Source organism: Strongylocentrotus purpuratus, unplaced genomic scaffold, assembly GCF_000002235.5.
Source record: "Strongylocentrotus purpuratus isolate Spur 01 unplaced genomic scaffold, Spur_5.0 spur5_scaffold_1, whole genome shotgun sequence".
NCBI lineage: Eukaryota > Metazoa > Echinodermata > Echinoidea > Camarodonta > Strongylocentrotidae > Strongylocentrotus > Strongylocentrotus purpuratus.
This window is the reverse complement of record NW_022145594.1, coordinates 51,598,094-51,611,666: the sequence shown is the minus strand read 5'-3', so window position 1 is coordinate 51,611,666 and position 13,573 is coordinate 51,598,094.

The window sequence follows — 13,573 nt, the reverse complement described above, 5'->3', positions numbered from 1 at the left end:
CAATCCTACTTGCAACTTAACTACTACGTGACAGCAGGTTACATCAGCAACATAATGAACTAAGCTGATATGTATGCAACGCAACCTATGTCCATAGTATAATGATCGTGATGATAGGGTTTCCACTTGTTATATCATTATGTCTGGGTGACTCATTCATGCCTTTATCTCGTACAATGTACAATGTATGTTACTGTTGTCATTATTGTTAATGATATGCAAATTAACACGTGTCTTTTGAATTCATTTAACATAAACTCTATAATAAACGCTACTATTTGTTGTTGTTGTTCAATTCAATTCAATTCAATTCAATCAATTCAATAATGGTTTATTATGTAATTTCAAAATACATGCATGATAATTGTCATTTTACATGAAAAGCAGCAGAAGCTGGATTATTCATGTGTACATGTTGACATAATAAAGTGACAGGTTGCATTTTTAAATATTTACACGTTAAAAAGTTTGTTAAAAATACATTCAAAATAACATAACACGTTAAGAATAACAAAAAAAAGTTTTATACTCTCGTTTAGAATGAATACATTGGATTTTAAGACTAAAGACGACTGAGGTGAAGACTAGTACTGTGTTTGAAATTTAACACGTAGTTAAAAAAGCATTTAATTATGGTTAATTAGATTGATCAAATATGGTAAAGGGCTGTTTTTGAAGCGATTGGTTTTGCATTTGAAATTATGATATGTAGGAGTCTGACGTAATGATATTCTAATTTCTTTTTTTGGAGGTAGCCAGTTCTGGCATGCTGGGTGAATTGCTAAAGATTTTGCAAATTTTATACACAGTACTAGTCTTCTTTCCTCAAGTGTACTTAAATTGCATACTTGACATGCATGTGAATATGACATAAAATTAGAGCCTAAAATAATTTTGCAAACCCTCCGTTGTATTCTTTCGAGACTGTTTTTCTGTTCAGATGTAAGACCACTATGAAACACAGGGGCGCAATATTCTAATACTGGTCGTATATAACCTGTGTAGATTAATACTAAATCATTTAAAGGTAAATTAAATTTCTTGAGTTTCCTCAACATATACATTTTTCTATTACATCTTTTCATTAGCTCATCAATATACAAATTCCACTTTAGATCAGACTGGATGATCACTCCAAGAATCTTAGCACTATGCCTATTACACAACTCGGTGTTGCTAATAAAAAGAATTTCTGGGTCTGGTGGATTTTTCATGAAACTAATTTGGAGGGTAAAACACTTTGAAGGATTTAGTGACATATTATTCACAATAGACCAAGATTGCACAGAATTAAGTATTGATTGTAATTGTGAGACATCTGTAGATTTCCGACATTGTACTAACGAGAGGTCGTCGACATATTTAAAATACGGTATAGAAAGTTGCTCACATAAATCGTTTACCATAATTAAAAAGAGAATTGGCCCAAGACGTGTTCCTTGGGGAACACCTGCATGATTGAATTCAACATTTGATAAAACACCGTTATATTTTGTATTTTGTTTACGAAATTCTAAAAAACTGGCAATCCAATCTATTATCCAAGGCCTTATATCCATATGAATCATTTTTATAATAAGAATATTGTGATCTATGCGATCAAAAGCTTTACTAAAATCTGTACAAATAACAGTTGACACAGATTTACTGTTTTCTGCATTTTTATATAGACTATGTAAAAGACCAATAATGTAATGTGTAGTAGACAGCCCAGGTCTATTGCCAAATTGGTGAGTGTCAATATGTTTATCAATATCTTCTAATAACCATTTTGCTATAAAGGATTCTGCTACTTTGGAAAAATATGAAGTCAATGCAATTGGGCGAAGATTATTAATATGAGGAGGTTGAGATTTTGGAATCGGACATATTTCTGCAGTTTTCCATTGGGTTGGAACTTTTCCTTGTCTAAAGGATTGGTTTAGAATCTTCGTAAATGGTACACTCAATTCACATGCAAATTCCCGTATAATGCGTACCGGTATATCATTACTAACGGATGCTTTTTGCAATTGTATTTTACGTAATTTACAATACACTTCCCAGTTACTGATTTCTGGGCTATTGCACTTTGAAGGTAAAAAACATGGTAAAGTCCTCCTATCTAAGGGAGGAAGATCAGAAGCAATAGACACAAACAAATTATTAATTGCATTAGCAGCTTCTTTATAACAATGAGGTTTTTGTGATTCAATACCAGGAATAGTAATTGGAACGGGGTCACAATTACCATTTGTAAGTATTTTAATATGTTTGTACCAAGCAGACGGATTATTCAACTTTTCTCTTTTTATACGAGAATTGTAATAATTCTTTTTAGCAACAGATATAGCTTCAGCAACTTTATTGCGTAAATGTTTCCAAAGATAATTATTTCCTTTCTTAAAAGCGTTTTGTCTATCACGGATAAGTGATTTTAAATGTGGAGTTACCCATGGTTTATCAGTATTGCACAATTTTATTTCACATGTAGGCAAGTATAAGTCAAGGTGAGTTTGAAGAGTATCGGTTAACCTGGTACACATTAACGTTAAATCAGAGTTTTGAAAAACTTCCTCCCATGTATGAGCAGTTAACCACTGACCAAACAAGCGTATCCCACTGTCTTTCAATGGACGTACAATCTTGGTTTTCTTTTTAGTTGTTCGTTTAACAAAATTATCAGGAGACCAAATGATACAGTTGTGGTCACTTTTGCCAATTGGTGGAAGAGTAAAAATATTCGTATAAAATTCAGAAAAATTTGTGTAAATCTTGTCAAGTATGTTACATTCCCTCGTGGGTTTATCAACTACTTGTTTAAACCTATCATCTCTTACGATTTCTCGAAAGTTAAAATCATTGAAATCACCTAAAATTGATATCCCTGCATCGGGGTGCTTAACATATAAAAAATCAACAGTCATGAGTATATGATCAACATAATCAGAACAATTTGGATTTTTCGGCGGAAAATAAAGAACACACAGTATGATACAAGATAATTGTCTCGGTAAGTGTGGTGGTCGTAACATTACCCATATTGCTTCAATATTCTCTGGCACAATAATATCACTTAAAAGATAAGGTTCTAGTCCATGTTTGGCAAGTAAAGCTACTCCACCTCCTTGTCGACCTTCGCGTGGCTTCGAGAAAGTGGCGAATCCATCAATGGATAGTAACTCTAAAGGTGAATCTTTAACTTCCCAAGTCTCCGTCAGCGCTACTAAATCAACACCGTTGTCTTTCACAACAATTTCAAGCTCATCCAATTTATTGTTGATCGATCTTGGATTTGTAAGTAGAATCTTGGGTAAATTAAAACCGTGACTTTCGCACCTATCTATAGGAATCTGACGAAGATTTAAAAGATTGGTTCGTAATTTATTATTATTAAACCGATTTCTTCTAGGTTGAATTATAACTGGTATTGAGCGTGTTGCTTCATCGTCGTTTGCTTCATGTACGTATGTAGGCTTAGAAAATAGAAGTGAATCCTGTCTCTCTAGCCTCCTTCGTCCAGCTCGTTTGCCACGATGGTGAATTGGTTTCCGTTGGATTCCCAAGCTCTTGATGGTATTCCATACTGTAGGTAGTAGTTGGGTTGTTTTTGGTGTGTTCCTTAAGGCATATAGTTGAGATAGAGGGTATTTACGGATGACTTTAGTGCATGTTGTAGATAGAGAAGGGCCTGGGTTAGGGTGTATGTCTCCACATAATAGTAGCTCAAGTTGAAATGTTGAATTGCAGTTACTATAATACAAGATGCGTGCTGATAAGTACTTGTGGTGAAAAAGTTTTGGAGATAAAACACTCGAAAATAAGTTGAGTTGTAGAATACAAACAGGTAAGTTACTATATTCAGTTCTCAGAGTGCATAGTGTACATACAAATAGAATGCTCACCCATAGCTTCATGCTGCATTGACACCGGTCTATTCATAGCAAACCAGTCAATTGTGCACTCCATTGTATATATGCTTGAGTGAATATGCTGCAATGTCAGGCGAGCTAGTACTCCACACGTAAAAATGTTTCCACACGTAATAAAAATGGCTGCACTTAATCACTGGAGACGGCAAAGACAGATTACTCTCATCACATCAAATAGAGAGTACAAAATCACTGCACGAAATGTCGAAAAGTGTCCATGTGCTATAATCCTTCGACTGTTCAAGTCTTTATCTAGAATAGACACTGATAAATGGCAATAATAACGCAAAAAGCTAGGAGCTCATGTAGGAAAATGTCAGCTGCCTCCGGGCGCTAGTCTTGGGTTGTTGTTTTCACGAAATGACTGTACTCTGAGAACTTCTAAAGTGTTCCACCTTATTGGTTTCATTAGGTGACTGAGTTGCGTGTCATGCTCTTGGCCTACAGTCGGGCAAAATAGGTGACCCCCTATTCAAAATGTACTCGCTTTATAAGAATGTGTGATCAAAATAGAATGTGTCTATTGTTATGGTGATGAGTATGAGGAATGATATTTAAAGTTCCGTGGTTGAATCATTTCGAATCTAGCTGACTTTGAAAGTGGAATCCTAGTGGTGGAAAGTATCGAAAAATAGGATATGATTCAATTATATAGTGCGCCCTAGAAAACAACTATGAGCTCTATGAATATGATTCTTCGGTTTACATAAATGTAAAGTACTTTAAAATAAAACTTTGAATAAATTAATCAAAAAACTCTTAACCGAGCAACATTTTGTTTTGGAAATGACATTTGAAAATTCATTTGTGCCAGATTTTGGTCGAACCGTGAAAACTTTAGTATCACATGCGATCAAAACATAAGGGAAATGTGAGTTTAAAAAGATCATTATGCAAATTTTCCAGAGTGTGATTATAATGAACATTTAAATGAACTGTCAACAATAATATGGGCGAATACTAGTTTCCTTGATGAAAGGGGCGTACACCCCCACATTTTCCACAAACCCATTCATAACCCTCGAGGAATGCAAAGAGGGTGCCCATCCTGAGAGGAAAATTAGACATTCTGTCAGTTAATCTCCTGCCTTAGGCTATGGTCACAACCCCCCAAAAGTAAACTGCTCGGCGGCCGGGCGGCGAGTTTTTAGCCAATTTCGACCAGCTACCTCTTGTTTTAAGGGCAGCGCTCGGTCGCCGCTGAAGATTTAGTGCGGAGTTAAAATTCGGCGGCGCCTGCTCACTTTTCACTCGTCGGTCAAAGTACGCTCGGTGCCCGGGCGACGACCGCCCAGGCACCGACCAAATCGCCAAATCGGTCGCCGCCTGGTCTCCGCGGGGAGATCAGTTGGTCACTGGGCGAGGAGTACAAGATCGCTCGACAGTGAACGCTCGATTAGGTCGGAGCCCAGACGGCGACCGCCCGGGCACCAAGCGTATTTTGGTGCCCCGCCGATCATCGGTCGGCCGCCGGGCATTTTCTTTAAAATCAGCGGGTGGCCGGTGGTAGACCGCCCGGGAATCAGTCAGTCACTGCCGGGACACCGCGCGGATAAGCTCCCCGATTTTGCCCATTCTTACCTAAAGTCGACCGTCGACCGACGGGAAATCGACAGGTCATCGCTCAGGCATCGCTGGGGCTCTACAGCCTGCTCGACTTGTCCAAAGACCGAGCAGGCTACAAATCGGTCGGTCGCCGCTCTGAGTTGTGACCATATCTTAATGTACCTATGAGAAAGAGGCGATAAAATACAGTAAAACAGGGGTATTGAGAATAAAAGAGGGCGGAAGGAAGGAACAGAGAGAAAGAGAGAAAGAGACAGGGAGAGAGTAAAACAAGGGGAAGGGAGGGGGATTGAGATTAACAGAGTGGAATGTGTGGGGAGTGAGAGAGAGGGAGAGAAAGAAAGGGATAAAGAGGAAGAGGGAGGAACAGATAGAGAGAGAGAGTGAGAGAGAGATACAAAAGAGAGATAGAGGGGGAATAAGAAGAAAGGGAGACAGAGAGAGAGAGAGAGAGAGTATTAAGAGAGAAAGAAGAGAGAGAAATGGATAGGGGGAAATTGGAAAGTTATGCATTTTTGAAGTGTTACTGTTGTTTACCCTCACCCATAGGAGTTAAAGTATTAAAATAATTTCTTCCTACGGGTTAATATATATATATATTTCATAATGTGGTAGTAACCGACCGTAGAGCGGCCTTCAACATAATGAGAGAAAATTATACGCCGTGTAAAAGGAAGGTTATAGAATACGAACCCTCATTAAAGATACATGGGTAGTGCTCCAAATTTTGCTATTATCATTCAGTTGGCCCCTGATGTCATTTGTAAGATTAATGAATTAATGCACTTCGACGTGTATATTAGCAACTCTTCAGAGGTGACTGTATTCATAACCATTGACTTTTCTTGAGCGCTTCAGAAACAAAAACCAGAGACTGTTTCGTTGGAGTTTGTTTCTCCAGCCTTATGGACTGAAAGTGACTCATATCAAAGGAAAGGACAATACAATTGCAGACACGCTTTCTAGAGCTTAAACAAGCCTACTGAACATTTGACAAATTGTGAAGAAACTAGAACTTTAATAAATTGTCTTTATTTTTTCATAAGGAAGCTACACACAATTTATTGCTTTGTATCTGTACATGTCTTTTAACCCTGTGAACTGATGGATCAGATAATTCCATAATTTTGAACAGTGATATGAATGATCATGTATGAACATTTCACCTATTAACAGGACATTGCCAGTATGGACAGTGGACTATATTCTGTGGAGAATGTGCACCATACAGTATGTCATTGTTTCCTTACTTGTGCCTACATGTATAATGATTTCATGTCTTTTTTCTCGATTCTGTTTGTTCGTTATTTAGAATAGTTTTCTTTTGATAAAAAGGGAACAACTATTGTTAATACCCAGCACTGTTAACTATGCAACGCAAAGCTTAATGCATTTACCATTTCATAACCACAACAAAACAATTATGATAATAATTTGCATAAAAGGCAACTGTTATCAATGTTAATACAGGTGTATGCAACAAATTTAAAGCAAAACAAAGGTGTAGCATCACAACTTGCGTAATGTTGGTACACAGATTTCAAAAATTGTTGAATGCCAGTGTATGTGTTTGTGATTTAACTTGATAAGTCTTGCTTATTTGTTTGTATTTAAACAAGTTCCAATTTATAGCTTGTAGCAGTCACTCAACCGGTTATGTTTCTCATGTAATGTGTACACGAAAATATGTATGTGCCCTTATTCTTGCATTTACTGTCAGAAATTTTCAAACCGAGCTGTGCACAGTTATGTGGATCATTATAACATATTGCTTCTGTTGACTGACATATTTAATGAGACACTGCGTTTCGACATAGTAATGAGGTGTCGTCATAGCAACGCGTCATGTGACTGCGTTGTACGCGTTCATTATACGAATGTGCAATCACTTGTTATCGTAGTTGTGCGCTTTTATAATATCGGCGCCCGTGCTGAATATTCAGTGTTTCATTTATCGCGCACGCTTATTACGCTCATATACTCATGTATTCATATTGTCACGAAATTGGTTTCATTTCGTAGATAGCTATTTCGGCGTAGATGGCGTAATTCAAGTTAAATAAACGATGCTATAGTCACGTGTCAATTTCAAGAATGTTTGATCGTGCATGTTTTCGACAGTTTTAGTCTAATTACTTTTCTACCATGAATAATTACTTATTTTCTTCTGTTTAGTTTTATAGATTAAAACTAGTGCTTTCATTTAATATATGGTTTGTTTCAATCTGATATTGGAAAGTGAAGTTATATCAATGTTTATGTAATTCTTGGAAACCTAACGAGAATAACAAATATTTAAGAAATGTGTATATAAATCAAGTGCCACAACTAGGCGTTGTGGCGTGCGCCTGTAATCCAGCTAAAAAGTGGAAGTTACAAACTGATTCAGCCGAGGACGCAGGTTTGAAACTGAGTCACGTCTTTCGGATGGTGACGTTTAAAGGTCGGTCCCAGACGTAAATAATCATATCTGATTGATACACGTCTGTAAAAACCCAATACACACACACATACACACACATGTAGACGAGCTTCCTGTCATAGTCTACATAATTGCCGTCGCCCACTGGGCACACTTACATTGTAAGGCAATAAGATTATGTTTGGATATTTGCCCAATAAAGTATTGCGTGCAACGAAATGATTGAGATGATCGTTTGCATGTCTTTCCATGGGGAAACCTAAAGTTGAAGTCTGATTTAAGGTGACGACCATGGTTGGAATTGTCTTTGTTGAGTCTTTTGCATTCTGGCACTAGACAATACCAGGGGTTGTTCTTTCGGTGGACTAATGGTTGCTGTTTAGGTGGACTAGTGGTCGGTGGTCTGGGGTAGACAATGGTGCAGTGCTGATCTATCACGACCGGGTAGTTTCAATTGGACGGTGGTCGAGAGGTGGTGCAAGGTCAACGGGGTAGTATATCTCTGCCAAACGGATCCACGGCGAAATTGGTACCGGACTAGGAAAAACTACCAGCAGAAGGCAATCCTGACAAGATAAGCTGCTGGGGAGTATTCGACAGAGTTCCGGTTTCGTTACAATATATTCATTATGTGTGATGTGCAGAGACGTGTTTCGACCACCACAGTCTGTGGTTCTTTAAAAAACACAGGCATTGTGTCTGATTAATGTCATGGTACTTACTTCCAGGGTTCAGGAAGAGAACATACATGTAAATGTTATCTATCGAAGTTGTTTTCATTTTTCTGCAGTTTGTGTTTTGTTTTTGAATGTTGAAATGAAAGGACTAATCGGTCTGTCTTCGATATTAGAAAAATGATGTTCATGCCAGCTTGTTATATACCTTTTTGTGTGGTTAATTTCTCGCCTTTAGATCTTACTATTGTTCAGAAGAAAGTTCGAACTACTGATAGGAACTTTCTTTTATGGGGGGAGATATATTACGAATATGCAAATGAGATGGTGATCAATATGCTAATTCCAAGATGTGGCTCGAGTTGAGAGCAATAAACGGATCAAAGGTAACCAAATCATCTTGATTGTTCTTTATTTATCAAAATAATTCTGAGTTGTGGAAGGGCCAATGTGAGTAGATTGCCCCGACCCAACAATATGTTTTCTACACAAAATTGTATATTTTCTCCATTACCTCTAAAGATGCTGCTTGTCTTTTTTTGAACTCAACATACATGTATCTTGTCAAATACATTTTCCCATGATATATCTTGAGCTAAAAAGGAGACAAGCTGCACCTTCAGGGATAATGGGGAAAATATGGATTTTGTGTACAAAACATATGGAGCATTGTACTACTAAACCTGTTTCTTTGAAGCAACATTGCCAATTTGAGGATCGCCATAGAAAGTAAATTGAGACTTTAAAAACTTTCATAACTTTCTCATTTTGTAACCGATTTTGATGGGACTTTTTTAAATTCCTTATCTCTATCCTCTCTTTTCATTAAAATGGATTTTTCCCCAGGGTTTCATTCTCCTTTAATATATCCCAAATGTGATTATGAGCACACAAATACTTCAATCACTGACATATAAACAATTTCTGTCAAGTAAACTGTACCAAGTTAGATTTGAAGTGAGTTAATCAAGTTATAGGCATAATGCTCAACAAATACTATCAAAATTGTTAAGAACTTATTTGAGACACAAAATAGTCTTGTAGAATAGAATGAAGGCACATTATGACTTTTGAAGAAAATAAATGGAGGCATGAGTGAATTTTCAAGTAAGATATTATCTCACGCATAAAGTCATTTTAATGACTGATGATTCAATTGGCTAATTTAGATTTTGGTTCATTCAAGATAACTTTTGTTCATTTAAGAAGATGGTGACTTTTTTCATAGATTTCAGTAAGAGTAATTCATACTTGATATTAGAATGTATTGACAAAGAAAGATTTTTAATAGAACAAAATCTTGACAATAATTTAGGTAAAAGTTCATTTTACTTTTTATGTGAAAGGTCATGCTTAATTCTTACACATAGAGTGTTGATGTCTAATTTCAAATCTGAGAATAAATAGTGAGAGTTCAGGATCTAAATTAAAATTAAATTAGGATTTTTTTTGGTAATGCTTAGAAATTGTCAGTAGGCCTATATAGTTCCAGTTCATGCAAGTGGCAAAGAAATTTCAGGTTATGTTATTATGTACTCTGAATTAGTATCAAAAGCACTGAAACATGCATGCAATATAGAGCCTGTATGTATTACTTTAATATGTCCTTTGTTTTCTTTGTCCAGGTTCCTCTTTCACAAAGGAACCGGAACCACTGATATGTCAGGATATCATGCCCAGAGCAACACAGTGGCTTTGACCCACACCCAACCATCTCATGTCTTCATGGACCACCCTGATAAGATAATTCATACTCATTGTGTGTGTCTATTGTGTATTATTGACAGCTAGTGTGTGCATTTGTTGCTTATGTGTTTGTAAATACATGATGGTGGGTGGGTTTGTGTTTAGAGAGAGAGAGAGAGAGAGGAGGAGGAGTGATAGAGAGAGAAACAGAGAAAGAGAGAGAGAGAGAGAGAGAGTGTTTGTATGTATAGCCTATGGGTAAGATGGGAATATTAGTATGTGTACTGTAAGTGAACTCTTTGTCAAAAAATCCGCAGGGTAAAAAATAAATGTGGAAAACTATACTAACGAAACATGCACATAAACAACCAGAAATGTTCCCAAACACACAGAAACCCCCTTCCCCCAATAAAATGCGGATCGAATGATTGGAATGCATTTCGAATGCCATCGGAATCTTTAAATTGCTCCTCGAATGCGGCTCGATTGATATTAAAAGAGTCCAACTGGAATGCACTTCGAATGCCATCGGAATCTTTAGATTGCGGCTCGAATTCAGCTCGTATGATTGGAATGCACTTCGAATGCCGCCGGAATCTTTAGATTGCTGCTCGAATGCAACTCGAATGTTTGGAATAAACCTCGAATGCCGTCGGAATGCTCGAATGCGGCTCGAATGATATCAAAATAGTCCAACTAGAATGCACTTCGAATGCCATCGGAATTTCTAGATTGCTGCTCGAATGCGGTTGGATGATATAAAAGTGGTCTCGCATTTAGCAGAAGATTCTGTTTGATATAGAGGCTGTTCACACCTGCAGAGATAGCGCGCGCTAGAACGCGCTATCTCTGCGGTGTGGAAGGTACATGTACAACGTCGTTTCGGTCCGCCCAACAGCAAGCCACCGCGATCCAAAACGGCGTGCCACTGGAGCACCTCTTGGGGGTGGCCCACGAGAGATCGCGCGGTCTAGTGCGCGCTAGAAAAAAGGGGGTGCTACGATAGACCGCGCTATCTCATTGCGGTGTGAACAGCCTCTTACTTTTCCCAAAAAAAGTGGAGGAGTGGGGAGGGCTCTAGCCCCCCCCCCCCCCCCCAAGCCCCTGCTTTCCTTGGGCCCTTTTTACGCTTACATACATATTTTGACCAGCGACAACGGTTTTAGAAGGGAGCTTTTGGGCTTTAGCCCACACCCTCCCCCTAAAAATAACATTTTCAAATTCCCGTTAAGTGTTTTGATCATAAATGAATTTCAGCAAGCAAATTTAAATTCGATATATCATACAATATAAAGATTGGCTTTTTAAAGACTTACTATAAGATCCACAGACGCAGTTATATATCCCATATTGTATGATTCTTAATAAATACGACTAATCAGATTAGTGTACAATCAATGACATGGGGAGAGCATCATTTGTAATCTGTTGCAAAATCTGCTGCCAAAGTCCTGGGAATAATTTTACAATCAAACCTAGAGTGGAATATAGTCATGTATCCGATCTGATCAAAACGTGTAGTAGGAAGTTGTTTATGTTTCGTTGCCTTAAGAAGTATAGAATGCCTCTAGATGACCTTTTTACTGATATATAAAGGATTATGTTCGATCTCAGATTATGGGGTACCGGTTTTCAATGGTAATTTAACAAAAACTCTCGTATCTACTTAAACACGTATTTAGAAACGAGCTTGTAAAATCACTTTAAGACGTCAGTATGAAAGTTATGAAACAGCATTGGAAACGTGCAGTCTACGTTAACTAGACTCAAGACATGACCAGTTATGCATATACGTTGTCAATGCTCTTGCCAAACACCCACAGTTTAAATAATGTTTACCTCTTAGACAACAAAGTACTTATTCTTCAAGATCTCAATCAACGTTTAAACAATACCACTGTAAAACATAACGCTTCCAGTGCAGCTCCCTTTCATACCTTATACATCTTCTTAAGAAATATAATACTGATATGAAATGTATTTTCATAATTTCACAGTAGATGAATGCACTATTTGAATGACTTTTGATCGTTTTCATCTCGATTTTCTGCATTTCTAAATTATTCCTGCCATCTCCCCTCATCTGTAATATAATGGACCCCCTTTGTCTGTCTTTCCCCTTCATTTCTCTTTCTGTCTTTCTCGCTCTCTGTCTCTCTGTCTCTCTCTAGTGCTCTCTATCTTTCGTCCCCATTCTCTCTCTCTTTCTCGTCACTCTTACTCTCCCTCTCTTACACCTGTCCATTTCTCTTTCTTTTTAAAACTGTGTAAAAGTTTTATCAAAGAATTTTTATGAAATGTTTGTATGTTTGATTTGTTATATATGTCATATTTTGCGTTATTTGAATTTTAATTGCAATTGTATTGTATATTTGTGAAATGGATCGCAATTCAGCCGTTGGCTGCGATGATCTTTTAATAAACCATTTCTATCTATGTATCTAATATCACCTGAATTTTATCCTTCATCAATCCAAAACAACTAGCTGATATCAAAGGCGAGACACCATGTGCGGGAACACCAAATCTACTTTTATTGATCACCACAGATTCTTAAAGGGACAGTTGAGTTCTGTTTCAGATCGCAAATGCCTTCAAAGTGCACGGTTATTGCTCTTATTCTTATCTGTGCCATTTCTAGTGCCCTTTTAGGACCTAATATTGCTATGAAGGTAATTTTAGACCCCAAAATGTTTGAAATTTAGCCAATACGATCAAATTAATTCAGCTCCACTTTCAAACAGATACGGTGACCTTTAATTAATTATTTAATTAAAAATAACGATACATGGGCCTCTGGGTGTGCGTAATATAACCAACACGAAAATACCAACAAAAAAAAGCCAACATCGGCATTGGCTGAAATACGACGTAAAAGGCACTATTTCGTTTTTCAACGTTTTTTCAAATTATCTAATATTTGTGGTGGTACACAAGTATAAGAAGTCGTTATATTTATGGATATGTCAGCCGTCTCTGAACCGATTTTGATCAAACAAAGATGATTTTGTCACTTCAATTGTATGATTTTTTTTCAAATTTGACACTCAGTTTTATATTATCTCACGAAAAACTATTTTGTGTAGCGCCCTCTGCAACAGAACTCAACTATCCCTTTAAGTCACACAAAATGAAGTCAATCTCAATTTCCAGAAGAATTAGGATATATGGAACTCTGTCCAAGTATTAGTCTCAGCATGAACCGTCTCAGAAAAGCTTTGCTGCAATGCGGACTCATGTTCACATTTTTCAAAAGGGAGGAACGACTTCAAATTAAATAACGGATCCTGTTATTCTTCTCAACGACGATCTAA